This window comes from Lagopus leucura, unplaced genomic scaffold (assembly GCF_019238085.1).
Source record: "Lagopus leucura isolate 7727_CA_CO unplaced genomic scaffold, USGS_WTPT01 Super-Scaffold_100016, whole genome shotgun sequence".
NCBI classification, from domain to species: domain Eukaryota; kingdom Metazoa; phylum Chordata; class Aves; order Galliformes; family Phasianidae; genus Lagopus; species Lagopus leucura.
Window position 1 is genome coordinate 7,585,086 of NW_024962270.1, and position 26,676 is coordinate 7,611,761.

General features: G+C 36.8%; 1 long non-coding RNA gene across 1 annotated transcript; it reads left to right on the forward strand.

The window, feature by feature from the left end:
• Nucleotides 1-311: 311 nt before the first annotated feature.
• LOC122183039 lies at nucleotides 312-26,653 on the forward strand. Its single transcript, XR_006180075.1, has 5 exons — nucleotides 312-362; nucleotides 7,255-7,300; nucleotides 16,632-17,219; nucleotides 17,763-17,884; nucleotides 26,538-26,653. It is a non-coding gene; the product is annotated as an uncharacterized LOC122183039 (long non-coding RNA).
• The last annotated feature ends 23 nt before the right edge of the window (nucleotides 26,654-26,676 follow it).

Genomic DNA, 26,676 nt, shown 5'->3' on the forward strand with positions numbered 1-26,676 from the left:
CCGCCGTTGGGCTGGGGCCTGGAGCTGGGAGCATCCCCAGACACTGGTGGGAAGCAGGGAAGGAAGGAAGGAAGGCCGGCCCTGTTCCTCCTCCTTCTCGCCGGTCTTCCGCATCCGAGCGGGCTGTGTCTGTCAGCCGGTCTCCGTGCTCCCTCTAGTGGCAGAGCCCGGCAGCACAAACTGGTGCGGTCAGAGCCTCGGGAGGTGGTGGACTCCATTGCAGGGCAGTAAGGGCAGTATTTCCTGCCTCCTGCCTCTAAGGTTTCCACCCGTACCCTTTGTCTTCTATCAGAAGTACTGAAATGCATCCTCCCAGAGAGAAGCAGGTCCCAGTGGAACTATGCATAATCCTCCATAGCACAGTACGTATAAGTGTACAAATAAGTGAAGCTGGCTTATCTTTCCTGTGATCGTGTGCTCGCTCTATTTGAGGGGTATATGCTGAAAATACTAACTATAAGTATTTATTTTCTGATGTGATTTGAAATGCCCATGAATTTTGGATGAGATAAATGACTCTTAAATAGTTTTTAGTAATTGGGTACCACATTTTAACTCACTGGTTATTTCTAAGCGAGCAAGAAATTGTCAAGAACATAAAATAGAAGAATTAATTTTCTACTTGTATTTTCCCAAATGTTTCTTTAACTCCCCCCTTTCCCAGATAACATTTAGGCAATCTGCATTTGTCATTTGCTAACAATAGGATCACTCCAACACATTCCAGGCAGGAAATCACGTGCTGTATAAATAGGGCTCCAACGTAGACAACATTCTTTTGATTTTAGATTGTTTCAAGGGTGGGACTTTCAAGAACAGCTATTCATTCTCCTTCCTTAAAAGAAAGTTTACTTTAAAAGAATAATCTGGTTGTGACTTATTCTGGTGCTCTTCTCTGCTTCTACCTATGATATTTTTTTGCTGAACAGCTGGAAAATCTAAGCACATTCAAAGGAGCCAAGTGTGCTTATGTGGGCTGTTTTATCCATTCCGTTGCCTCAGAAGCATAACTTATTGTATGTATGTGCTCTTTTAAACTAAGGGCGACACAATTGTTTTCTGTCTTTAGTGCACAAGCTCTACCTTATGCATTCATATTGTATCGCCATCTCTGCCGGAGCTGCGCAGTTACGGCCCAATTAAACCTCAGTAACTGCACAGAGCAATATATTTTTGATGATGATGATTATTTACGCTAATGTAACTTGTGAAGTGAGTACATAAAATTCTGCCAGTGTCCTCTGCGAAGAAAAATAACCTCTAAAGAAAACACTGATAACTTGAATGCTTTCTGCTTTCTAAGTAATCATTGCAATTATTAGAAATTTTCACAGTGTTGAAATGGTTAAGAAGAGTCATGGCTTAAAGTCTTCTGTTTCTGAAGATACTAAACTCAAGGTTAAGGAAATGGGATGAGAGACATGATTTGTAATTGCATTTTACAGTTTATACACGTAGCTGTGATTTAAAGAATATTACATTTGTTAGGTACTCATTTATTTTCTGAGAATTGATACTTTGAAAGATGAAAGCAGAAAGAGGAAATAATATGAAAACAGATGAAGATTAAAAAAATAAATCTCTCAAAATAAGAACAAAAAAAAGCCTTTCAGGAGGAGCTTTCCCTCTCCACTTACCTCACACTGATGGCTTTTTGGAATAGCCAATTTCCATCAGCTCAGTGTTTTTAGAATTCAAACTATGTTTGAGTTCATTATTACTCTTATTACCATGAAAAGAGTTCTGGGCTGATGGATCTCTCACCGCCACCTCCCATCTATTTCAGGGTATTTGCTAAGAATATTGGGTAAATTCTGATCAACATCCAACATGCAGTTCTTAAACTTCAATCTTTAGGATAAAAAATAAAACCCTAGGGAAGTGAAATGCAATAATACCAGCTGATAAGAACTGCGCTAATATTTTCCACAAGTTTGGCCTTTTACTTTGTCGAGTAATGAGACTTTATATCTACAAATGTAGATTTTATACATGCATTTATATAAAACGGACACACTCTGTATGTATGTGCATGTGTGCATGTGCTATGTACATGTATTTGTAAAGGCAGGTGTATCTGTGTCTAAGCATTTATTGTAATGAGAAGAGTCTGACATTAGTCTCACAGAAAGAAAAGAAGTAGCTTGAGATAAAGCTCACTTTGAAGGCCACAGATCTAATGGTACATTTTCCTAGCAGATATCCAACCAAAAAATGACATACTGAAAGAGAAATCCCTCTGAAGAGGAAGTTTAGTTGAGTCAGAAGCATTCTGAGAAGCTAGACCAATGCTTGTGAAATGTTGTCTGGATGTTACTAGTGCCCAGACCACAATGATTTTCCTTTGCAAAGCAAGTCTGCTTCCTCAAAAGCACTTATAAAAGCTTTTTGAAGATTTAAGTGGAACTGTCTGGTGTAGTTCTGTGAGTGTGACCTTATTTCCCCAATTCAGAAAATGTCATTTCTGTGGCAAAACTCTAATGAGTAAATTTATCTTGTATACAGAAAGACCTGAGCAACCTGCTTTCTATTGTCTTCATCTCTTTTCTTCCCCAGGCAAGAAATTTGATCAGTTTTTTCATAGGCAGTTGACCAAAGGTTCTCCGGTCAGTGCAGGGATCTGAATTTGAATCTCTCATGTCCTATGCAGTTGCTCAAATAGAAAAATGCCTGGGCAAAGTAAGCCCTTCCTCTTTAGCATGAATGTTGTACCTTTAATCTAAAAATTCTCCGTGAAGATATTAAGGCAGTACATTTCCACAGAAGGTTATTGCTTTGGCAAAAGTATGTTTATTACAGAAAATGGAGTAACAGTGAAAAATCCTAACCAGTTATACTAACTGTTGTGATAAGAATTTGTTATTATGATGAATATATCCTGGAAATACTGGGAAAAAAAAAAAGTCTGTTATGCAAAATGTCACTACTAAGATTTCAGTAACATGAGGTCTTTGCTGCTGTACTAAAGCATCATCTGATGACTAAGTGATCTGCAGTCCAGAAGCAGATAGGTGGCTTCCTGAGCTCTCCTGGCAGCTTTGCTTTGGAGACTGTTCTGAGATATTCTGCATTAGACTTGTCAAGTAACAACACAGGAAATCTCTTCTTGCTTATTAGACCACATACTCATCTTGGATTCTTGGTTCAGAAGGACGTATCTTCATAGCTGCAGCTGCTTGCTGAGTATAGGCTGACTGATGTGGGTAATTTTAGCACATTTTAGCACGTTTCACATGGGACTAAAACTGTCTCCACTTTGAGAGATTTCTTTCACACCCCAGAGTGCAATGCAAGTCCAGAGCTGTGACACAGTTCCCTGAAAGGCAGACAAAACTTCCAGAACTGTAAGATGTCTCTTAGCGTCCTATGAGTGACCCCAGAGCAGTGACTATGCAGGAGCAGTTACCTAATTGCGGAACCATTCATGCAAACTGAAATAGAATTAGCACTCACATTTTAATCCAATCATTGTGTAGAACATTTGCAACCCTACCCATTTAAAAAGCAGGTCACAATTAATCTTCGCTTGCTGAAGTTTTCTTCTGTACATGGCATTTCACACTGAAATTATAATTGCTGATACATGCTTATTTCATTAGGAGATTATTATGTTTTGAAGTCGTTGTGCAGTTTCCTTTGAAACTGCAGGAGAAAACTTCTGCTTTTCTGTGTAAGTGCCTGTGTGTGTGTGTGCCTTTGTTCTCATGCTTAATTCATTCTCCTGTATCCATACGAACTTAGGAGATCTGTTTTTAAAGGCGTCTCTCTGATAAATAAGTTTCTCTCTGCTCAGTATTTTTTCCTGTCAAGGAGGTTAAGTTTAACTCTCCTTTGTGTTAGAATAAAACACTGATGGATATTGGTTTGCATAGATCTCATAAGAAGCAGAAAAGATGATTTAATATTTTCTATTTGCAGTGGAGGAAAAGACTTGGAGAAAAATGACAGCATTCAAGATTTCTTGCCACTGCTAGACTGAAAATCAGTGTGATTTGTTGCTTTGTTTTAGTTACCTTTCTTTGGTATTGCTTGCTGCTTTTTATATGATCACCACCAAATTTAAAAGTAATTAAGCTAAAACTTCACTAAAATAGGTGACATTATCTTCAGGCTCAGAAGCTTCTGAATCAGTAAAAATTGGACTTGTGATGGTCTGCAGTACAGACATATTCTCTTCTTCTTCACTCAATTTACTGTTATCTTCATGTTTTTCTGTAGGGGGCAATAGGCAATAACAAATGCCTCCTCTCACACTCTTTAAATACAAACAGAAAAACTGCAGGCAAAATGTTAGCTTTACCAAGTCGACTAGAAGTCCAGAATGTGAATTATAGTCCTTTATTGTGGATCTTTATGTGTGTAAGATAAGAGATAACCTGCTATTAATCTAAAAAATGGGCTAAACATTTGTCCTGATTCTCCCAACTGTTCTGATTTTCCTATATGAAAGTTCTCTTTTGGTACTTCAAGGGAGTCCTATTTTCTGCATTGCTTAACACACACACACACACACACAGTGCATAAAGTAAAGGAAGCCCAGGGGCACACTGTAATGCCAATAATAAAGGAGAAAGAAGCAGCCATTTCATATCTCTAACAGACAATTCTATATTAAATGAGCATGTTTCTTTTGAAATAGAATAGGCCCTGATCTGTGGAGGTATTTAAGAGGTATTTATTGTGTGGATGTGGTGGCTAGGGACATGGCTTAGTGGTGGTCTTGGCAGTGTTAGGTTGATGGTTGGACTTGATGACCTCAAGAGACTTTTCCAATCAAAATGATTCTATGACTCTGTGACCTTTGCAGTGGACCTGTGCACACTTCACCTGCAAGTCCAGACCTGCTAACTCTCCAGGGGCCTAAGAGCTATTGCGTTAAAAATGAAAACAAAGCAAAGCAAACAAAAAAAAAAACCAAAAAAACAACAAAAAACCCCAACCAACCAAGCAACAAAAAAACAACAACAGCAAGCAAACCAACCAACCAAAAGAAAACAAACCAAAAACACAGCCCTAAAAACCACCCTGAGCGTGCCAAAGATTTATTTGACTACTCTTCTGAATAATTCAGTTTTATAATAGACAACATAGTTATCAGGGAGGGCAGAATAAAATAGAAAAGAGTGATATACGTACTTCTGCCCACACATCTATGTGATGCAGATGTTTCAGCCCACTCAGTGACTGCAGCTGTGCCGAGCAGTGGCCATTCCCTTTGGCTGTCCTTTCCCCCCCCCCCGTGTGGCTTCCCCTCCTCCTCCCCCAGCCTTTGCTGAGGTACTGGCTTCTGCATTACCTAAGAGCCAGCATTATTTCCCTAAGCACAGAGCTCCCTAAATAGCGCCTTTACTCCTTCCAGTCCTGTTTGTTTTTCCCCTTGATCAGCATGATTGTCAACAACCAACCTTTCTTTAATTAGCAATAGCAATATCGAGACATTTTGTATTTGAATAGCATTTGGAATGATTTAGGATAGAATTCCTGCCAAAAAACTATGCTGCTGCATCCTTAACTTTGCCCTTCTGTGTGACCCAAGCAAAATCCCATGAAGGGAATCTTCCTCGATCTTTCTCTAGGTCTCACTGCACATAGCCAAGAGGATTTTATCTTTAGTGGTTGTGCATGGCATAAAACATGAATATTAATAGGTGAGAAGAGGAAACGAAATTCAGATACAAGATTTTTATTATTGGTTTTGATTGTTCCAAGTGAAAATACAAAATGCAAATATGAAGCTACTATAAACAATAAAACATAAAAGATAAAAAAGATAAAAGTGTATTACTAGGTTGTAGTACCAAAAAACTGTATACATGAATTGAAACATCAGAAGTGGCTTCAATTCCCATTCAAGCACAATGATGTCCTCCAGCACAGAAAAAAAGAAGTAACTAAATTTACAGATTGAAGTGGTTGTGCATTGGTGTCAGGAATATATTTAGAATGCAGTATTCCTTCAAGGCTACTTTCTACGTTATGCAGTATCAGATTCCACTGTGTTACATGGGAAGCAGTATTTCTCTGTAGGGTTTCTTATGCCAGGATGCTCCTCAGCAGTTTATTAACATAATTGGCTGGCTTTCCTTACATTCAGTATTCACTCTTTAGGAAGTTTTTCTACCAAAGATTCTTTGTTGTCATCCACATCTCTGTATAGATACTGACTTCATGTCCTTTTTACCTCATATTCTAGTTTGATTGAGATGGGATCACTAAATTCTGCATAGAGAAACAAGAACATCTCAAATCACCGGAAAGCAAATACATTACTGCACTGTATTTGTAGCTTATTGAAATAAAAGAAAGACATTCATTACGAGCCTAATGTCCTTAAAAGGCAGTTTTAATATGTTTAGAGTTACTGCTCTCTGATCACCACGCGAATGCTCTTTGAAGAATCTCATAAATCTTCAGGAGATAAAATTGTACTTTGCAATGAGGAGTCTTGAAGTAAGACTCTAGCATTTAAGAGATGAGACTTAACATGGAAATTTTTATTCCTTTCTTTCATTTGCTGCAAACCTGTTTAGCTTTGGGTAAGCACGCATTTTGCTGACCTTTTTCTTACAGTATGTGATAGATCTATGACCTATTAGGTGTCTGGAGAATAAAACTCATTGCTAATTGTGGTTGGATATTTCACCAGTAAGGCCCGTGTAAGCATGTAGATAGACGTATGCTCAGATAACAGGTTGGCTGTATAAAAAGGTAACTTCTTTATGTGAGAACTGCTCCAAAAGCAGTGCCTCCTATCTTATTATATTGGCCAATGACATCAAAGGTGAATTTTGGTAGATGAGAAGGTTGAGCCTTAACATCAGTATTCTGTTCCATTTTGTTGCCACGTGACAGATGGCAGCAGGGGGCAGTCTGACAAAATGGTGTCTGATATGGAAATGTGTATGAAGCAAAGGGGTGGAAATTAATTCCTCCATGTTGAAAAAATGCTGCCAATTGATTTTCAGCAGTGCTTGCTGAATGTTTATGGAGAACAAAGAGTGGATGTGAGCATGGAGGTGTGGTGGGTGGTGTGTTTCAGCAGAGATGACAGTGATTTGAAAGAAAAGCAATGTTCTAGATGACTATGAACAGCTGCTGCAGGCTTTTATGAGTGTGCAATGAAGGCTCTTATTCATTGCTAGTGAAAATGCATAGCTAATGGTGGTGGCTATGTTGGAAAAGATGTTTTGTGCTGAGAATTGGCTTTATCAAACAGTGTTATTGTGTTCTTTCTATCTGTTTCCATTTTCACAGAAATAAATAGAAGGCACAACTTTTGGAGAGACCTGCATTACATTGGGTAATGTAACATTTTTTGGAAGAATGTCTAGGATCACAAATTTTAATTTCTCTCTTATGTGTAAATTAGGAATTACTGAGAACAGTTGATTTTCAGCACTTTCAAAACAGAAAAAGTGGAATGTGAATATTCTATATATTTTTTTTTACTTTGTAAAATAACTTGTATAAGTTGTAAAAGGTTCAGTGATTGCTTAAAGATTTCATATTTTCTTCAAGTTATTAATCTGCTGTTGAAAAACTTGTTTTTATTTTAATCCTTTTTGATTAAAAAAGTTATAATTCTTAGATGAAGGTGCAGGCAGTTTCCTAATCACTACTGTAAGAAAATTGTTTAGTTTCTTGTATGACAGCTAATAATAATGATAATTTGGGTCATTCTTGCCAGTGCAACGTACCCATCTCCACAATGCAGCCTGGCAGCTGTTTTGGCATGTTTGTAACAAAAATTAGAAGAGTTTAGCATAAAAAGAGGTTTTAGTGCTGTTTTTCTCTCAGTGCTCTATTAGTCTGGTATAAGCTCCTAAATCACAAAGTCTTCCATTTCATACATAAGTTTTTCTCCCTCCTGTTTGGGTGCAGAGCCAACATGCTCTGTGCAGCAGTATGGCACATGGTCTAGTTTCCAGCCTGGATGGAAGGGCAGGAATGCTATAAGCTCAAGGCAAACAATACACTTTACATGGCCTGCCTTGATCAGTCAAAGGCCCAAGGCTACATTGAATTGTTTTTCTCACTGTTTCCCCTCTTGACCACAATGCCATGAGGTATCACCTTGATACTTTCTTCTAATAATGTTCCAACTTTATGAAATGAAAGTATGACATCGTGTCCAGATTAACTGTGTCAGCTTGTACTTCTAGGCACAAAAAGAATATGTTGTCAAAAGCATGGAGAAATACAATCCATTTAACCTACAGGTGATATGATCTCTAAAAGTAATGTGTAGCTCTGTGAGAACCAACAAACAACCCCCTGAAGTGTGATTGTAATAGAAAATGAAGAGTCACAAAGTATTGACATACCTTACAACTAGGAATCAAATCTCAGCAATTTACCCAGAAAACTTTTACATCTACAGCTGCAGTGTACCTTGTTGTGACTAGCTGTTACATTCACACAATCCCTCATGAAATGTCTGTTCTACTTCAAGCAACTTTTTTAACATGGCACCAGTATCACTGTTTTCATGGTGTACAGAATTAGGCTTTTTACACAAAGCCTGGTGTGTGAAGTCATGAAACAGTTTAGGTATTTCTTCTAGGTCTGATTACAGAACACATTTTTGGGTTGTTTCCAGAAGTTTTCCTGTTCAGATGATCTTATTACCTGTGCCCCTTGAAGCTGTTCCTGACAGTATGAATTCATTAGTCCGCAAATGAGATTTATTAACTGGTGGTTCCCATTGAAGTCTGAAAGGGAAATGTGTGAGCAATGTTATTACCATCTATAGGAAAGAAAATCTCCTGTCAAAACTCCTTTCATGGTATTTGAGGATGAGAACTTGATCTCTAGATAAATGCACGTTTATTAGATAAGATTGTCATCAATGAAACATTTAAGAATTTGCTGCTATAGGTGAATGTGTGAAGGAAGGAGTGAGGGAGGAGGAACCTGAGCCAAGGGTTTGTAATTATTTTTCTGCAATGGGTCATGGGCAGTAATATCCCTTAGAGTTCTTCCACATATGCTCATATCTACCAAAGAATATTGTTTCATGGCAGACTTCATTATATTTTTAGACAAAGTTAGATGAAAAAGTTATTTTGCTCATTTTAGAGCAACAGTCCAGACAGATTTGTATATTCTTTAACAAAATCAACAGAATTGCTAAAAATGACAGGAAAAAATAAAACTGAACCTATGTCACCCCTAACATATATGAAAAATAATATTTTTTCACACAATATCTTCCTCATGAAAGCTATCATTTGTAACATTTTTTTTTCAGAGTTCTTGGCATTTATCAGTTAAAAACATCAAAATTAGAAAAAAAATATCCTTGGTTCTAAAGTGAAAAAAAATATCTGTAAATAATTACAGAGAAATTATTGTTTCTATTGTTGAATATTAGAGAAATTCTTATATCAGAATTCTCAAGTGATAATGCTTTAAGAAAACAAACTTTTAATTCCCCACCGGGATTCACATCTTATTAGTAAGATGCAAGTTCAAATTAGATAGAGAATAACCTGTGTTCTGCTTTCCCTTGTATCTACATTAGATATGTATAACATACTGTTTGTAAGGCCTGACAGAAGGCTGAGCTTTTTAAGGAACAGAGACTAATAATCTTGGAAAGCATTTTCTTCAACTTCTGCTCCACTTTATTTAGGAATTTTGTGGCTACAGTATAGATGGGCTTCTAACATGCCCTGTTCTTCCACCCAGAAATGCTGCCAGATGGGATTAGAGGCCTTTGGTCATTTGCCCAGGATTAATCACAGAATCACAGAATCACAGAATTGTAGGGGTTGGAAGGGACCTCCTGAGATCATCGAGTCCAACCCCCCTGCACTGCGGATGTCCAGAAATCCCAGACAAATGGCCAGTGATCATGTAGGGATCAAAAGCATGTTGTGTGAATTAAAAATGTTCCCATGTGAGTTCTGTGTAATGTTGTACCATAGGTAGACCTTCAATATTCTCTTGCTATAACAAAAAAAAAATAAAATCAAACGTATGGTCTCTTAAACAGGAAAAAAAATGGTAGATTTCAGGAGCCATTTTTAAGAGCTTAGCAGTAAAATAGAGTTGCATATAAAAACACAGGAGTGTATTTTTAATTCTAAGAAGCATTATTGTTATATTCCATGCAATGGTATGATTTCAGCTTATCTTTCCCTTAATTGGGTTTTAAAAGAAGCAAGTTCTATGTCTAAGAAAGAAAATCACTGCAGAAGGTTCTGCAGGTATGAAAGCAGTGTGCTGTAATTTACACAGGAGCATTAGCAAGCTGAACATCTTTGTGCTACAGCTAAGCAGGAGCAGAAAGATGCAGCACCTTTCTTTCAGTGCAGTGAAAATCTTTATGGTAAGCACAAGAATTACCTTTTTTGCCTCTTATTTCAGCTAGTGGAGGAACGAAAAAAGGACAGGTAGAGATGCTGAGCAAGGTCTAGTGGCAAGCTGTATCAGAGAAGAATACCATTTCTTGAATTTTTGAAATGCAAACATATTCATTTATGGTTTATAGTTAGGGAGCATAGGCACTTTGTGCAGGCAAATTAGTTTTCTAAGTGACTCTCAAGACAGAATATTCTTCATTATCATCTGTGGTCGTTGTTCTGCCTAGTTTCTTTAACTCTCTCTAACAAGCCTTGGAGTTTGCAGAATCACAGGTTGGTTGAGGTTGGAAAGACTTCTGGAGATCATCTCATCCAAACTCACTGCCAGTGCTTGATCACTCTCATACTAAAAAAGTGTTTCTTGATGTTCAGATAAAGCTTCTTGTGTTTCAGTTTGTGCCTGTTGTATTTATCTTGTCAGAGGTCAGCACTGAAATGTCTGTCTCTCTCTTCTTGACATGTTCTGTTCAGGTACGTACTCACATTAATAATACACACAACCTCTTCCTTAAGCTGAACAGTCCAACTCTCTCAGCCTTTCTTAGTTGGAGAGGAAATCCTCTTGTGGCCCTTCATTGGACTCTCTCCAGCATGGCCGTGGCTCTCTTATACTGGGGAGCCCAGCACTGGAAATAGCACTCCAGATGTGGCTTAACATTTGCTGAGTATAGTAGAAGGAACATCTCCTTCAACCTGCTGCCAGTACTTTGCAGAATGGATAGTGCAAAGTTAGCCTCCTTTGCAGCCAGGGCATACTGCTGGCTGATATTTAACTTGGTGTGCACCACCATCCCTTAGATTCTGCCATGTCCACCTACGTGTGCTTGTAGAGCTAACTGCACGGGGTTCCTCTCAGCCCATTTCTGCAGCCTGTCAAGGTCCCTCTGGATGGCAGCAGCACCTCTGATATATCAGCTCCCATGGAGAAGCATGACAAGGTTGTGTCATCTGCAACCTTGCTGAAGGTAAACTCTGCCCCATCACTTAGATCATTAATGAAGATGTTAATTAGGATTGGATTGCCGTTTGCCCCTTCAGCCTGTTTTCAACTCACTCAATGAAAATTCTCCATATGAAAAGTAATCATTGTATTACTGATGATGGCATTTCATAATAGTAATTCTTTACGGAACATCCCATTTTTTCCCACAGTATTTCAGAATAAATGTAAATATGATCAAAAAATTTTTGCTGTTGCATACAGTGAAGAGAAAATGCGGGATTAATGAAAATGATGAAAAAGGGATTAATAACTGTAATATTCATTCATAAAACAGCTTGTATCAAGTTTAGTAATTTCTTTTTGGAATCAAAAGTGAATGTGTTAGTGTAAAAGGGAACAAGGCAAAGTGCACTTTTGTTGCAGAAAGGAATTTCCTTTCATTTTCTTCTTGTGTGTACGACATCTGATTTGTCTGTAACTCCCTAAGTTTTCCTGGCCAGATTCTTGGCTCAAATCAAGTTCATGAAAGCAATTATAAGGGGACTTTGCTCAGCAGGTTATCTGACCATCAGACTGTCAAAGGTAGAGGTAATTTCCAAGGACATAACAATTTTCCCTTACTTTAATTTGCCCTTTTAAAGTGTAGTGATATGATGGGCAGATGTATGGCAGATTAATTGCCTAGTGACAACCAAAGTGGCTGCAGTTCAGTGATGTGAGAAGTGATCCTGATATAAAACCTGCACCAGCAGAACTGTAGACTTAGGTGACCTAATGGGTCATTCTTTTTTCTGATGCCCAGAAAAAAGTTATAGAACACGTAAATCAATGTAATATCCTTCTAAGAGGGAAATGTTATAAATATAAATGATGTTAATTGTATATTGTAAGTCCACAATTTAGAACTTAGAGTAGTTCTACTCTCTCTTACAAGATATGTCTAAATGCCAGTAGTTTTCACTCAGTGCAATGAAAATCTCAATGGCTAATCCAATGACTTTAGAATCAAATGGTTATTCATTTAGCTGGAGATGTAGAATACTATAGTTGGAGTGGAAGATTATAGTTTCCATACCCTTTATTATGTGGTTTTGATAACGATCTGTTATGTCACATCATGGTTTCATTTCTCTAGGCTCTGGTATGGTGCATTTCTGTGTACACTTCTCATGACTGTACAAAAGAAATTGACATACTTCTCCCTTCCATTTGCAATATTCCCATAAGGAAAGAACAACTGCACAAAAATCACTGCTTTCTGCTTTAAAATTAAGTAACATAGATCTCACCACAATGGTTGTTGCTGACCTTTATTTATGGCAGAACAACTGTGATAAGATGCCATCAAAATTACTGCTGTGGCTGTGGGTGAGACACATGTCAAGTTTCTGCACTATGCACTGGATAAGAAATGCAAACTATCTAAGTGCACATTTGTAGGAAATGGCAAATGCAAAGGAATCCTTGTACTGAAATGAAAGAGGATAGGAAACAGCTGTGAGTTTTTAGCTTCAGCCAAAGCACTCCAATGTGTTCTGGTGCCTATTCACAGTAACTACTACTACAGCAACTCAAAGCACCTTTGGGGTGCAGATGGCTATGTTCAGAAAATGTATTAACATCATCTAACTATGGGAGGAGAAAGAACCCATCTTCACAGCGAAGCAACAAGTCACGTGAGGATGAGACAAGTCATATGAATATAAGAACAGCACTTTCTGTGATGGTGCCAGAGACACTTGGTGAAATGAGTAGAGCGTGTTTCAGCTCACAGAGAGAACTCACAGAGAGAAACTCATTCCAAGATCACAGTAAACATCGAATTGATCTAAAAGAACAAGAACCTTGCTAAAGCTATTAACTCAGTGAAGCCATCATCTGTGACATCTGTGTGCCAAAAAGCAAGGAGTGGAACATCTGACATCATTAAAGAGAGACTCAATTGGTCACCCGTTACAGTGGTGGGAGAAATTAATCTCTGAAATTATTGAATTAGGATCAATATAGCATCCAAAAACTTTCTTAGTTTGGAAAGATAGTGCACAATAAGGTATTGTGTAAATTGGCAGTGCATCATTTTATTGGACACTAATTTTCTTCCCTGCTCTGTACAACAGAGTTTAGAAGTTTCTTCCTGATCCCTCAAGGTAAACAGGTGCATCACAAATGAAACAACTCCACAATGTAATAAAAGTTCAGGTGGGAAATCCTTCACAGCAAGAGACATTTCCCTAGGCATTGCTATGGCAACAGATGATTTTTAGATGAACTCATTGAATTTTTACTATTCAAAGCTAAACTGAACTCTTGAACTTGAAGAAATGAGTTTATAAATTGAGCCCATTCTGAAGTATCCCAGGACCTGATTATACTCTTTGAAGGACACAGAAAGGGAATCTGTAATAAGCTTCCACCAACATTCAGTGCTACTCCATAACTGGTTATCTGCTCTTAGGCAGTGAAGAAAGAATAAGGAAAGGAGTCTCTCTGAAATGGCCTCTTAATAGTATGTTTGGTTTGTGAAGTATCTGTAGCATCCCTTGATTAAGGCTAAGAGTATTGCTTCACTGGCAAAAAGGGTAAAAAGCAAATACTCAAGGCATGATTATTTCACTGCGGTTCTTACTTCACATTGGCTGAACTAAACAGTAAATCAGTGATAACTAAAGTTCTAACTTGAGGTAGCAGTTTAAGTTAAATCTCAATACCTGAAAGGAGCTTCAAATCACCTTATTTGACTTAAAAATTTGCTTCTTCTTCGATACATTCCTTCACTCTGGTAACAGGATCTAGGTGATTTAGGATTGTAATTGCCATTTTGAAGAAGTGTGAAGTTTGATTTTCAAAATCAGATGGTTGTCCATAACTGCTACAATTCTGACTCTTCAGGAATTGTAAACTTTAGGTATCTGGAATCTCAGTTTATTTCGCAGAGTCTGGACAACCCACTTCACATTGTTCCAAAACGGCCTTGTTGTCAGTCAGAGGTAGAAATGACAGCTTCCTAAATGTACCAGCATAACTATGCTAGGAATCATGTATTTCATTCTACTCTAGAGGACACAAAGAAGTTGTTCTTGTTTTTCTGACCTTACTCATGAATTTCCAAAGTTATATTTCTCCTTAGAACTCTCTGGGAATCCCTGAAATGAGAGTAAACTTTCTGAGACAAAAATGCTGTGATTTTCTATTTTATACCACACTTTAGTACCTCATTGTTCCTCTCAGTAGAGAATGTAGTGTGGAAATAACTTGTCCTCTTCAGTAGAATCATTTGTCTGCTTGACAACTATTCCCAACAGTTCTTTTTATCAACTTGGATAATATTTCTGAATTTTATCTTTGCTATGTGGAAGCAAATTATAAATGTATGCTTTGAGATGAAAGATTCCCATTGACTTTACCAGATTTTCATTATATATTATATAATCTCTCTTCTGTAAATGACTATATCCCTTCTCTTTTGGTCTCAAGGGACAATTGCTGAATCCCTTCACCTTTTAGAACTCTAATATCTTTCAGTCTGAAGAAAACATTAATAATGGAGTTATGGAGTTTCTTTTCTTAGACATGAAAGGAAACAACAAAAAAAATTGTACTAAATACAATTAATTTGCAGTCCCCACATTTATAATTAATGTTAGATTATCAGTCTTCTGGTCTTCGTCATTTTTTCATTTATTTCTTTGCCTATAACTTTTCTCCCACAGTGTGAGGCTTTCCATTTTCAAATCCAGTTTTGCTAATAATGTCACACACCACAGATTTTGATTCATCCATTGAAGAATGATTAAACAGACTTCGCACTCATAAGCAACTACTTCAAAGTATCCATAATTCTTCACTATCTGACTCTGGAAGAGTATGACATTCTGAATGTCATTTTTACTTCTCACATGATATTTAGCTACATTTCCTTCTAACTCTGATTCAAATTCTCTGTCATGTAAAATCTAATAGGAAGGTAGGAAGGCTGTAGCAGAATCAAGAACTAAATTATTTCTTCCAAGCATACTGGTTAAGAACAATTATTTTTTTTCCACAGCATTTTGCTTTGCCACAATAGCGCTATTATGGAAAAAATAAAAATAAAAATTCTGCAACTGCCCAGAGATCCCATATAGGAGCATATTTTTATTTTTTCCCAATTCCTAACCCTTTCAATTTTTACTTACCCTTGTTTTTATTTTTTATGCACTGGCTCATACCATAAGCTCACAGGGTTCACATAGATAAGCAGTGCCAATAGCATAAAGGACACTGTTCCCAATCACAGTCTCTAGGCATTCCTGCACTACAAATCATGACATTACAGGATTCTTCTCTCCCTTGACGTGCTGCCATATCCAGACAATGGTTTATTATGAATCCTGCAAACTGCAGAACAACCTAGGAAAACTATCAAAGCACTAAGATGTTTTGACTGTAATCTCTTTGAGAGCTTGGTTTTATCACCGCTATGATCAGAGTGCTCAGCATCTCACATGCTGGCTACTATCCCAAGGAGCCTAATCCCCCATTTCAATCCTTTTTAACCGGATTTTAATTAGGCCATGGTAATTTGTGTGTATGCATGCTCATATACACAAATTACCATCATACACACTCACGAACACACGTATACACACACATAAGAAATAGTTTATTAAAAAACTCTTCCCCCCCCCAAACCCCCCCCACTAAGCAAGCAGCTTCCACATGGCTTTAATGGCTTTAATTTCATGCTGGTAACACTGCACTACATATGCTCATTGCTTTATATATCCTGAAGCCATACCACATGATCAAACATACTGGCAGCCTTCAGCTCAGTAGAAAAGCTACACAAAATAAAGATGATAAAAACAGCCTAAAGAAACTCTTTTGCTATCAAGGAAAGACAATGCAAATGTAGGCAATAATATTAATGAATGCTACTTACAAATTTTTTCAGTTGTATAAATATTTTAATAATTATATGTGTATATAATAAAATATCTTCCAAGATATGATGGGACTGAGTAGAATTATATGTCAGAGGTACATAGTCACATAAAGTGCCTACAGTTATAAAGTCACGTTCTGAAAAGGTTCTTTTTCAGAGTGTGATTTTCATAAGTTGTCAGATTTTGTTTGTGAACAAATACATTGCAGTGCCAAGGTCTTGTCTGGAGTCTGGTCAAAATTAGAAGTTCCAATCTGGAAAGTTATTCCCCCCATAGAAAATTATTTTAAAATATGTATTTAAAAAAAGCAGATTTTTTTTCTTGAAGGACAATTTGTGATACTTTCTTTAGATGGCACAGTAAAGATTTTTATTTTCCTTTATGTACTCCATCTAGGCAAGATACATGTGGAACCACTGAGGTGAGGAACTACTTTCTGTGGGAGCTGCAGCATGGCTCAGGTGTGTCGACAAGTGCTTTAAATGAAGAGCAAGATCATGGTTCATCATATAGAAGCCTACATGAATGATTACTTTTAAATTTCTTTGATCTTGTTCATGAAAATATTTAAAAACTTTGGTAGAGAATGTAAGAAAGGCAGTAATGGCTTCATTTTTCTTAATATGGATACAAAAAGCTGCTGCTGATTTAGCTCTTTGAAGACTGGGATTTGAGTAGAATAGCTGGAAAGGAACCTTCAAAGGCCATCCAGTCCCACTGCCTGACCACAGTTGCTCATGCAACGTGGCCACAGTAACAAGAAAGTCAATGGTTCTGTTTAAAAGTGATTTCTATTTTTGAGGAGCCTAAAGGTCATCCAGGCATCTGGATATGCAAATCCAGCTTTGGAAGAGCTGCTCCTTGATGTGGAGGATACTTTTGGATCTGGATGTTTAGCCTTCTTGAAAATCTGTCACTGTACATAGATTTCCTGAGATTTCTGGAAGAACTCAGCATGCTCCATGTACAGGTGATCTGCCCTGGGTAAGTAAATGTGCTTAAGGTAAAAACAAAACAAATAAAATAAAATAAAATTAAGGAAAAATATTTTATAAGGCAGTTTTAAAAAAGTACAAATCTTAACTAGAGCAATGGTTCCCTTTTTCTTGGTTGTCACTTATCTTAGGGGGATTATTTTGCTTTATTCTGTGAATTGTGTCTCAGGTTCAATTAACTGTTTGTATTTTGATAAAAAATATGGGGTACTCCACTGCTTTGGTGTCATAATTTATTTTGGTGGATTGTTTTACTCCTTCCTTTCCATATGCTTTGGTGCTTGTATACTTGTTCCTCCACACTGTATAATCTATTTGCACTGTGATGTTACCAAATACCTAAGTATTTGTTACATGCATAGGACTTCTAGAAGTAAATTAAAAATGGAGTTTTCCCAGATGGTTGTACTGCTGTAATTAAGTAAAAACTGCTATTCCCAAGGTGTGCTTGATTCTGCTAATATCATCAGTACTGCTGTTGAATAATCAAGTGTGTTTACAAATAAAATTAGACTGGCTTTTTTTCTTCCAGAACAGCAGGGGTGAATCTTCTCTGGATACAAAACAATGAAGATGTATGGAAGAAGAATGGAATAATACATCAGCTGAATGCATGATCTCCATGATTATACGACAAAAGGAAAAAAAAATAAGGTAGGATTGGTTAAGAAACTTAAAATGGCAATCCATTTTCTACCTTTCCAGACAGCTGCAAATCAAATACTTTTCCTGAGATTGAAGATGAAACAAAAGGAACAGATGTTGTTCCACTATTGGCAAATTAATTGAAAAATTAATGCAGGGCCTTGTTCTTAAAGAAAGGATCTTGTCAAAATTCCAAAATAGAATCAGAATATCCTGAGTTGGAGGGGACCCACACAGATCATAAAATCTAGCTGCTGGTTTCACATAGGACCACACAAAAATCAGACCTTATGTCTGATTGTCCAGAACTGCAGCAAGCTCAGAGAAGTTTTAAATGTCCCTTTGCTTATTAAGAAGTATTAACATATATCAAATTTATTACTTGTTTATTCAAATATTTATTTATTTATTAACATATCTCAAATGCTACTTTTCTTCCACTATTGGTTTTGTTTTTCAGCCCCTCAAACAATTTCTCTGACATCTCAGTCTACTGTGTTTTTTCAGTCACCTCTCATTCAGTAAGACTTTGTGAAACACTGACTTGTTGGTCTCAGGAGGGACGTTTTCCCCACTGTTGCCAGGGCTGCTGGTGTTTTATGGTAACAAGGACTAAGGGGAGAACACTTGTCAGTGAAATATCTTGATAAACAGTCCTTTTGCTTCTGCAATTACCATATTTCTTGATTACCAGGAAATAGGCACTTGATAAACATGTGGTTTCATTGTTTACCCATTCTGGCTTTCAATTAGAACCAGAAAGCAATAATGCACATTAGAACACTGCTTAGTTGGATTTGAAACTAGGCAGCTAATTAATGATTAGACATTTGCACTTATTTATTTAAGACAATCTCCAGAGTCTTCAGTGACTGGTTTTTACAAAGATAATAGGCTTGTTGGAAAGCTAGAGTAATAGCATCTCCTTTTGGAGTTTTTTTCTTGCTCTTTAAATCATTTGTTATTATTTTTAATTTAAATACTTTTGTCTGGGTATCAGGCATTCAGTACAAGCATAGCATTTCTCCACGCATGGTAGACTGGATGTTGCAGTTTCCAGGCTTTTACCTGTTTTTACCTGTGTTTACAGCATTGTGGAGCTGCTGACCAAATCATGTTATCTGCATTGTTTCATTGTCATCATTTTTGCTTAGCTGCTAAGTATGGTTAATCAGTTGCACTTTGTTGGGCTATCATCTGGTAGTGCCTTTTATTAGTAGCTGATGGACAAACTTAGTACCAAAGTATTGCTGATAAGTATTACAGCATCTCTTGGCAGATCTTGAAGATAAAGGACTTTATCCAAAAACATTTGAGTATCATCTCTGGTTTCAGTCAAGAACTACTTATGAGCTACATGCATTTATTCTTGTGTGAAGTCTGTGTAAGCAAAGGCTGAAATGATCAGTCATGACAGAAGGTTTTATCACATTGAAATGTGCATGCTCAGGCATTGGAAAGAGGAGAGAACCTTAGGTGGGTGCAACGGGGGAAGATAGAACAACTGACCAGCAGCATCAGCAAGTCAAACTCAGTTAAAGTGATCATTTGGTAAGATTAGATTAGGCATAAGTTTCCCTCATGACCTCCCAACACAATAACAATACATTTCAAGCCAGGTTTTTTTTAATGGCTGTAAGTGAAAGCTTTTTGCCTTTTATCTTAAACTGGTTAAAATTCAGGATGACTTATTAGATCAATGGACAGCACTTGTTTATGAAACAGGGCAAGTATAACAGCACTACCAAGCAGTAAACAGCATTTATTTGCAATTGAAATGCATTGTATAAAGTATGTACTACTTCATATATCTTAAAGTATGAGGAGAGGTCATTTTAAGCAGCCAGTAATTAAGAGCAATGAAAATATGAGAATCCAGACAACTTTTCAAAATACATTAGATGCTTAAATCTCTATTATTTTCAGTGAGAGTTAAGCACATTATTTAGAAAAATCTGTGTTTACTAATATTAAAAAATGAGACTGGAACTTTACATTTTTTAAAAAATTCTTCATAGTTCATATCTTCCAGTTAGCAAGAAGTCACACATACATTTGCGTGTTGCACAGATTCCCATTCATACAGTCTATATAAGGTGTGTTCATGAATACACATATAAAATGTATGTATATATGAAAATATGCTATTATTTTATATTAGTCCATGGCTGAGCATTTATGCTAACACTATGCAAAATAAGGTAGGCCAGCTACTAACAAATGTTTTAAGATAAAAGTCACACTTTCATCATACTTTGTGTCTGTATGCATTATATATATCCACTGTCCCTCTTTTAGACTTAAGTGACTCATTTTGTTTTGAAGTTGCTCATTCATTTACATAGCTGAAGTTTGTGCTGATACGCCTCAGAAACGTAACTTCCTCACATGAAGAACATTTCATATGTTTTTGGCATAAATAATGTGGTCATTACTCCTAAAAAACACACATTGCTTATTAATAGGGCTAAAAATAGCTTTTTAAATACCCAAAATGCAATTATGGAAATAATGCAGAAATAATCACAACATGACCATTTATGCAATTTAATTGAGTGATTCAGTGAACTGCTAGAATCATATGGCTGTAAGACAGCATCATGCTTTGCAGCCACATCTGTTGTCATTAATCTGACTTCCACTGAAATGCATGGGAAAACACCCTCTTGGTTCCACCAGAAATCTGCAATGATTTCTGCTGATTTCAGTAGAAAATGGATCCTTATCAATATGCTGAGTGAAATTCAAGAATGCAACCCTCATAGTTACCTGGTGTTTTCTCAGAAGCTTGATAATGGCCTGTATCTTCCAGTTGGTCATAATTATAAAACAAGAGATTAAATTCTGTTCACATCGCACATTTCTGCGAAAGAAAATAAAATGCAAGAAGTTGATCTTGTGATTTGGAATAGTTTGTTGATATAATCTCTCTGCTGTTGCAATTTAAAGACATGGAGGTTTTCAAGAAAAAGCTAAGTGTGGCACTGAGAGACATGGCTAGAGAGCATGGTGGGGATGGACTGATGGTTGGATTGAATGATCTTTCTTAGTAGTCTTTTCCAACTTCAATGATTCTATGATTCTGTGATAAATTCCTTTATGAAGTAGGCCTCAATGAGGTAATCTGGCTTCTCTCAAATAACGTCTAAATTTAAAATATAAATCTGAAATATTTCTGATATAAAAGAAGTTAGGAAGTAGTCCCTATGGAAATACGCATCCACAGACATTACAATGTCAGTTACAAAATATACATAAGGTGTTGAAATCTGATGGGTGTGCTTTAGGAACTTAACCAGTTGAATATGGACTCAAGGTTCCTCCATGGAACATGGCCAAAACTTTACTTCTTGAGATGTTTCTTGACCTTGAATGCATACTGAATGCATACACTGAGACACAGAACAAAGACCATCAGTTTTCAGGTAGGGACACGTGTATATCTTGATCTTAGTGGCAACTGTACATGCTACAGGGATTCTAAACTGTTAACAGGTATAATAAGCTGCTGTTTAATCATGAAGGAATAGAACTGTGAGTCACTTCTTACGTTGCTGCACTTAAGATAAAAAGTTCAAAATTCACTTTGGATAACAACACTACAGGAAAATTTTTCACTTGAAAGATGTTGTTGGATTCTGCACTTTTTCCGTAGAACTACTTCATCATAATTTTGTAATATTTTAAAACTGGAAACAAATTGGGCAGCAAATTGTCCTAATCATGTTTAAATATCATGTTTATGTGCTATTGGAAAATTGAGAAGTTAGGGGCTACTAAAAACATCTGTGCTATTAGAAACTGCGCACACGGTTTGCTTCTTCCTGCATACAATGCCCTCTGCAGGGCAAACTCAATCAAGTATAGGCTGCATTTTTTTTTTCCATTAAGAACATGTATTTCAATTTTAAAAAGTATTTCAGAGGGAGCGGAAGTTTTGATATTCTAGCACTGTAACTTTAACCTCTTGCATTAGAATAGCAGTGTCCTGGACTAAAATATTGTTAGTAATACAGGACAGCTGTGGTATCTGAATAGTTTTTCATATTTAGCTTCCTATTTTTAGTTCGTGATCTGAAAAGACCTAATTCTGGAGGCAAAGGAGAACAACATGCAATAGTAGAGGTCAGTAAGTACCCATAAAAAGAAATAAATTTAGTGATGGAAGAAATATAATGTTGCAAGAATACATGCAATGGTAAATTGTGAAAGGAGAAAGGAAATATACATACTAATGAAGACAGAGCCAGCAGGAAAGCATCCCAACTTCAGCCACACTGCAGCAGTAAAACTGGACTTTCTTACCAAGGTTACTGGAAAAAGACACAATTTTTCTCTGATTTTTTTATTGAGTGAGAAAATCTTAAGTCTTTCCATTAACTTCACCTAACCCTTCCAGCTCCCATCAATGAGATGTCAGAATCTGGAGAGATTCCACAGTTCTAAAAAATAATTTTAGTTAAGTGAGTTTTACAGGGTGGTGTTATCCGAAAAAATGCACTGACTATAACATCTGCAATGGTAGAACATCAGTTAGAGAAGTGATTCACTTAGATTTTCCTACTCAGCCAATTCTTCGTGTCATCTTATTCCACCTGCTATCAAAGCCTGAAGTGCTGCTGCTGTGCACAGGCAAGGCCAGCAAAAGTAGGAATTTTAAACAGATCCTAGAGATTATTCACACACACACACACAAAAACAAAACAAAACAAAAACCCACACAAAAAAAACACAACAGAGTATTAAAATGTGTATCAGGCAGTGCCAGAAATCTGAATTATTCTATGTTACATATATAAATTAATGCCACAGAATCCAGTGTTTAACCTGGATAAACTCAGACCATTTGATGTATATCCCACTTGAATGGCTAGCAAGTAGAAAACAGGCCCAGAATTATTTCCATTTCAAACTTACATGCACTTAAAATAGACAATTCAGTGGAAGAATATTCATCATATTTGCTAGGAATTACTTACAATAGGTATTTAAAATCATTAGTTTTGAAGGATGGATACGGAAACAATTTGGAGAGAAGAGATATAAATTTGGACCATATTGGCCATTATTAATGAAGAAAGCCATAGTTTTCTTACCCACCCAACCCACTCCTGGTTGTTCTGCTGTTTCGTATTTTAAAACGACCAGGAAGTGAATTTCCATTCAGTTCTTCCTCATAACTCCTGATCACCTGTAACTTAACCACACAGGCACTAACAAATAACAGAACTTCTACCACTGCCTTCCTTGTTTATTTATTTGTTTGTTTTTTCTCACCCTATAAGTGATTATTGCTTGCATGAAAGAGACAGTTTCTTAAAATGAGAGAATGAAACATTCCTGGGTGAGAAACAGTTTCAGCTGTTATGGGGTTGGTACTCCTAAGCAGCACTGTGCCCTGATGCTCAAATAGTGCTTTAGAAACTGGAATAGGATTTCTGTCATCAACTGTACTGCAAAGATCATTTCTCTGCATTTTTGAGGAGAGAATTCAGCTCTGACTATTAGAAAAAAGAGGCAATTTTTACCCTGCAGAAATATGTCATTTGTTTTCTTTTAAGAAGTGGTGGGTTGGCAAGTGTTCTGCTCCTGTAGCACATGGATTCCACCTTTATTAGTGCCCTACTTCCTTCTCTTTCACACTGTAAACAAGCAAAAACAAAGCAAAACACCAGACAGCTGAATTTCAGTGCTTCACAGTTTGGTAAAGCAACAAATGTACACAAATATATAGCCAAATGTGTATGATATAAGGGACATGAATAAATTTAGGCTAACGGCTATTTTCGTCTACTGGGATTTCATATATTCTGCTAAAGTAAGCAAATGTGTCTGCTTAAAGACCTGTAGATTTAGGACATACATCCTTAGCAGTATAGACTAAAATCCTACATACAAAAGGCCCCCAAAATTTAAAAAATTCAGTGTGCATCTGAAGTTTCTATTTCAGGCTCTTCACATAAAAAGAACCTGTCCAAAAAGAAATGAAATGTATTTGTACTAAATGGAATAACCTCAGTAATTTCTAGCATCTGCAATGTGAGTGAGCATTGTACTCTTCCATGGTTCTGCAGCGAGCCACATACAAATTTGTCCAGAATACCACAATAAAGGGGGGGAAATATAGATTAAATAATTCAATATTTTTTCAATGTGTTGTTTTATTTGCAAGGAGGATATCTTAATTTTTGCATATGAGAGCAGTAGTTCATCAGTCTGCTTTGCTTCTTGATGGAACATAGTTGCAAATGAGGATCATGTACTGGTCAGCATATTTTAAGTCTCTTCTGTAGAGCAGCCTAAATTTCTCCTATACAGCTTTTACTGCTTTCCATTTTGGGGATGCCGCATCATTACTGAATTGTTGAGTTTCATTCAAACAAGATTTTTTTTTTACTCGTAGCCATGCTGCTTTTCATATAAAGAACCATATGAATTTTGTAGGCTGCTGTTGTCAGGAGAGAAGGAAGAATTTCCTTCTGTTACTTCTTGCTGGCATGCCTTGCCTGAACAAATCAACCTTGTTACAGTTTTGTTTAGCAGAACCACTCTGGAGCCCTTAATCCAGGATAGTTTCTGTTTCTAGACACTCCTCCTCCTTTTTTCCAAAAGAGAGTGAGAAGAGAAAAACAAACCCAAACTCTATTACTCAGGGATTATGCAGGGCTTGTTACCATAAGGGTAATTTTTACCTCTTGACTAGTCTGGAGGAGAGGCTTATAAGACTTTCTGGGTTACAGATGTACAGCTTGGAAACTGTAACCCTTTTGTCTTCAAAACGAGGGAATCTGAGTGCAGTTCCAAATACAAAAGTGGAAGATCGTGGACCATACTTTAAATTTAAATGTAAATGACAGTAGGTTTGCATTTGGCCTAAATAATGCCCACTGAAATGTAGCTCATGGTCATTTCAACACATCTGCATGTAAAATTACATGCCATTTTGATCATTACTTAAGTCTGTCATCTTTCACACAGAGTAATACAGACATTGTCTTGAAAATATTTTCTGCAGTTAAAAATATTTGTCCCAACATTTCCCCTTCACTTCAATTTCCTCGATTGCTGTAGAGATCTCACTTAGCAACTTGCCCCATGTTGTCTCAGAATTAAATTTTATCTCTAATTTCAAGTCACTCTCAACCTACAGGGAAGTGTTTTATCATTCTCAAAGTTTTCGTGTCTGTACTGAACCTCCAAGAAATAATTTTATATGAATAATTTTACTCTGGCTTCCTGGATCTATTTCTCATTTCAGTTCAAAGCTGAACCATAAGCAAAGCTTTGGGAATAGAGATTTGGATGCCCACATTCTAAGTGTAGATCAGTAAACAACTGCAAAGGAACATTTTGTTAAACTATAGAACATCCTGAGATGGAAGAGACCCACAGAGATCGATGAGTCCTAATCCTGACTCCACACAGGACCATCCAAAATGAAATGAAAGGGTTGTGATTTTATTAAAAGAAAATACATCATGGAAAATATCTTTGGAAACACATTAGTGATATTTACTTGGTATTGGTTTGATGTAATGAATTTATTAGAAATTCACTCTTGATATCTTAAGAGAGATCAATAAAGCAGAGATAAGTCTGATGTTTTCAAGAAGGGAGAACATAGAGCCATTATGGGGAAATATATTTTGCAAGATAGAAAGGCAGAATAGATTCACCAAGCTGACAGGAGGAGCAGAAAAATTCTCCCCACCTGTTTTCCTCTCTGTTCCTCTCCCTTGGCATGCTACAAAATATATTTTGAACAAATGGGCTTCAAAAGCCTCCTGCTGCTTTTAGAATGGGTATATATTGCTGTAAAATTCAGGTCATATTTGTTCAGGATTTGTATAAAAGTAAAAATAATACACATTGAATTTTTTTGTGTGTGACTGCAGTTCCAGAGAGATAACTTCAATTTCTTGGTGTCTTTGGCCCTCCCATGCTGCTGATATATTCTCAGGGACCAGCCAAAGAAACACAAACCATCAGCTTAGATCCAGAGAGAAGAATAATAGTTGTTCAACATCACACAATCATATATCCCCATGAAAATTAATTTCACAGCTCTTGTGAGACGACTGTGAAGTCTCACAACTACAGCCTAATTGTAGCCTTAAAAATACATGACATGAATTACATTTCTTCCTAATATATCACTGCATCACTTTATATCATTGGTATCTGGAATGCAAAATTCCCTTTCTGTCTGCTGAGTGCACATTGTTTTCACATTTCAAAGTTTCCACAGGTGTTTTTTTTTCTAATACCACATTATACATATCACATATAGGAAATGTTTGATTTGTATTTTCTTCATCAGTCAATATTTTCCAAGTACTTGATACAAATGGGGAACTAGTGACTTCCAACATTATTTGTTTACAGAAATCATTCAAATTTCAAATTCAGTGACTGAACTGTTCAGAATAATTTCTGCTCCCTTTTCACTCCCCGAGGGAAAATAAATAGATAATACAAACTCAAAACAGCAACAAAAAAAGTCCACCTTGTTACTTTGCTCTTTCCCAGTTCTTCTCCATAAACTAAGCTTGGATTTTTCACTGCAAACAGACTTCAGAAATGTTTTGTTTGATTCTCAGAGGCTCTGATCTTCAGCATTTTGAGGATTCACACCTGTACCTATGTTTTTCCCTATTCCAAGGGATGGAACACCTCCCCTACGAGGACAGGCTAAGAGAGCTGCGACAGAGCAACGTGGGGAAGAGAAGGCTCAGGGAGACCTGAGAGCAGCCCTTCAGCTTTTAAAAGGAAGTTTGTACAAAGCAAAGGTGTAGCACTGA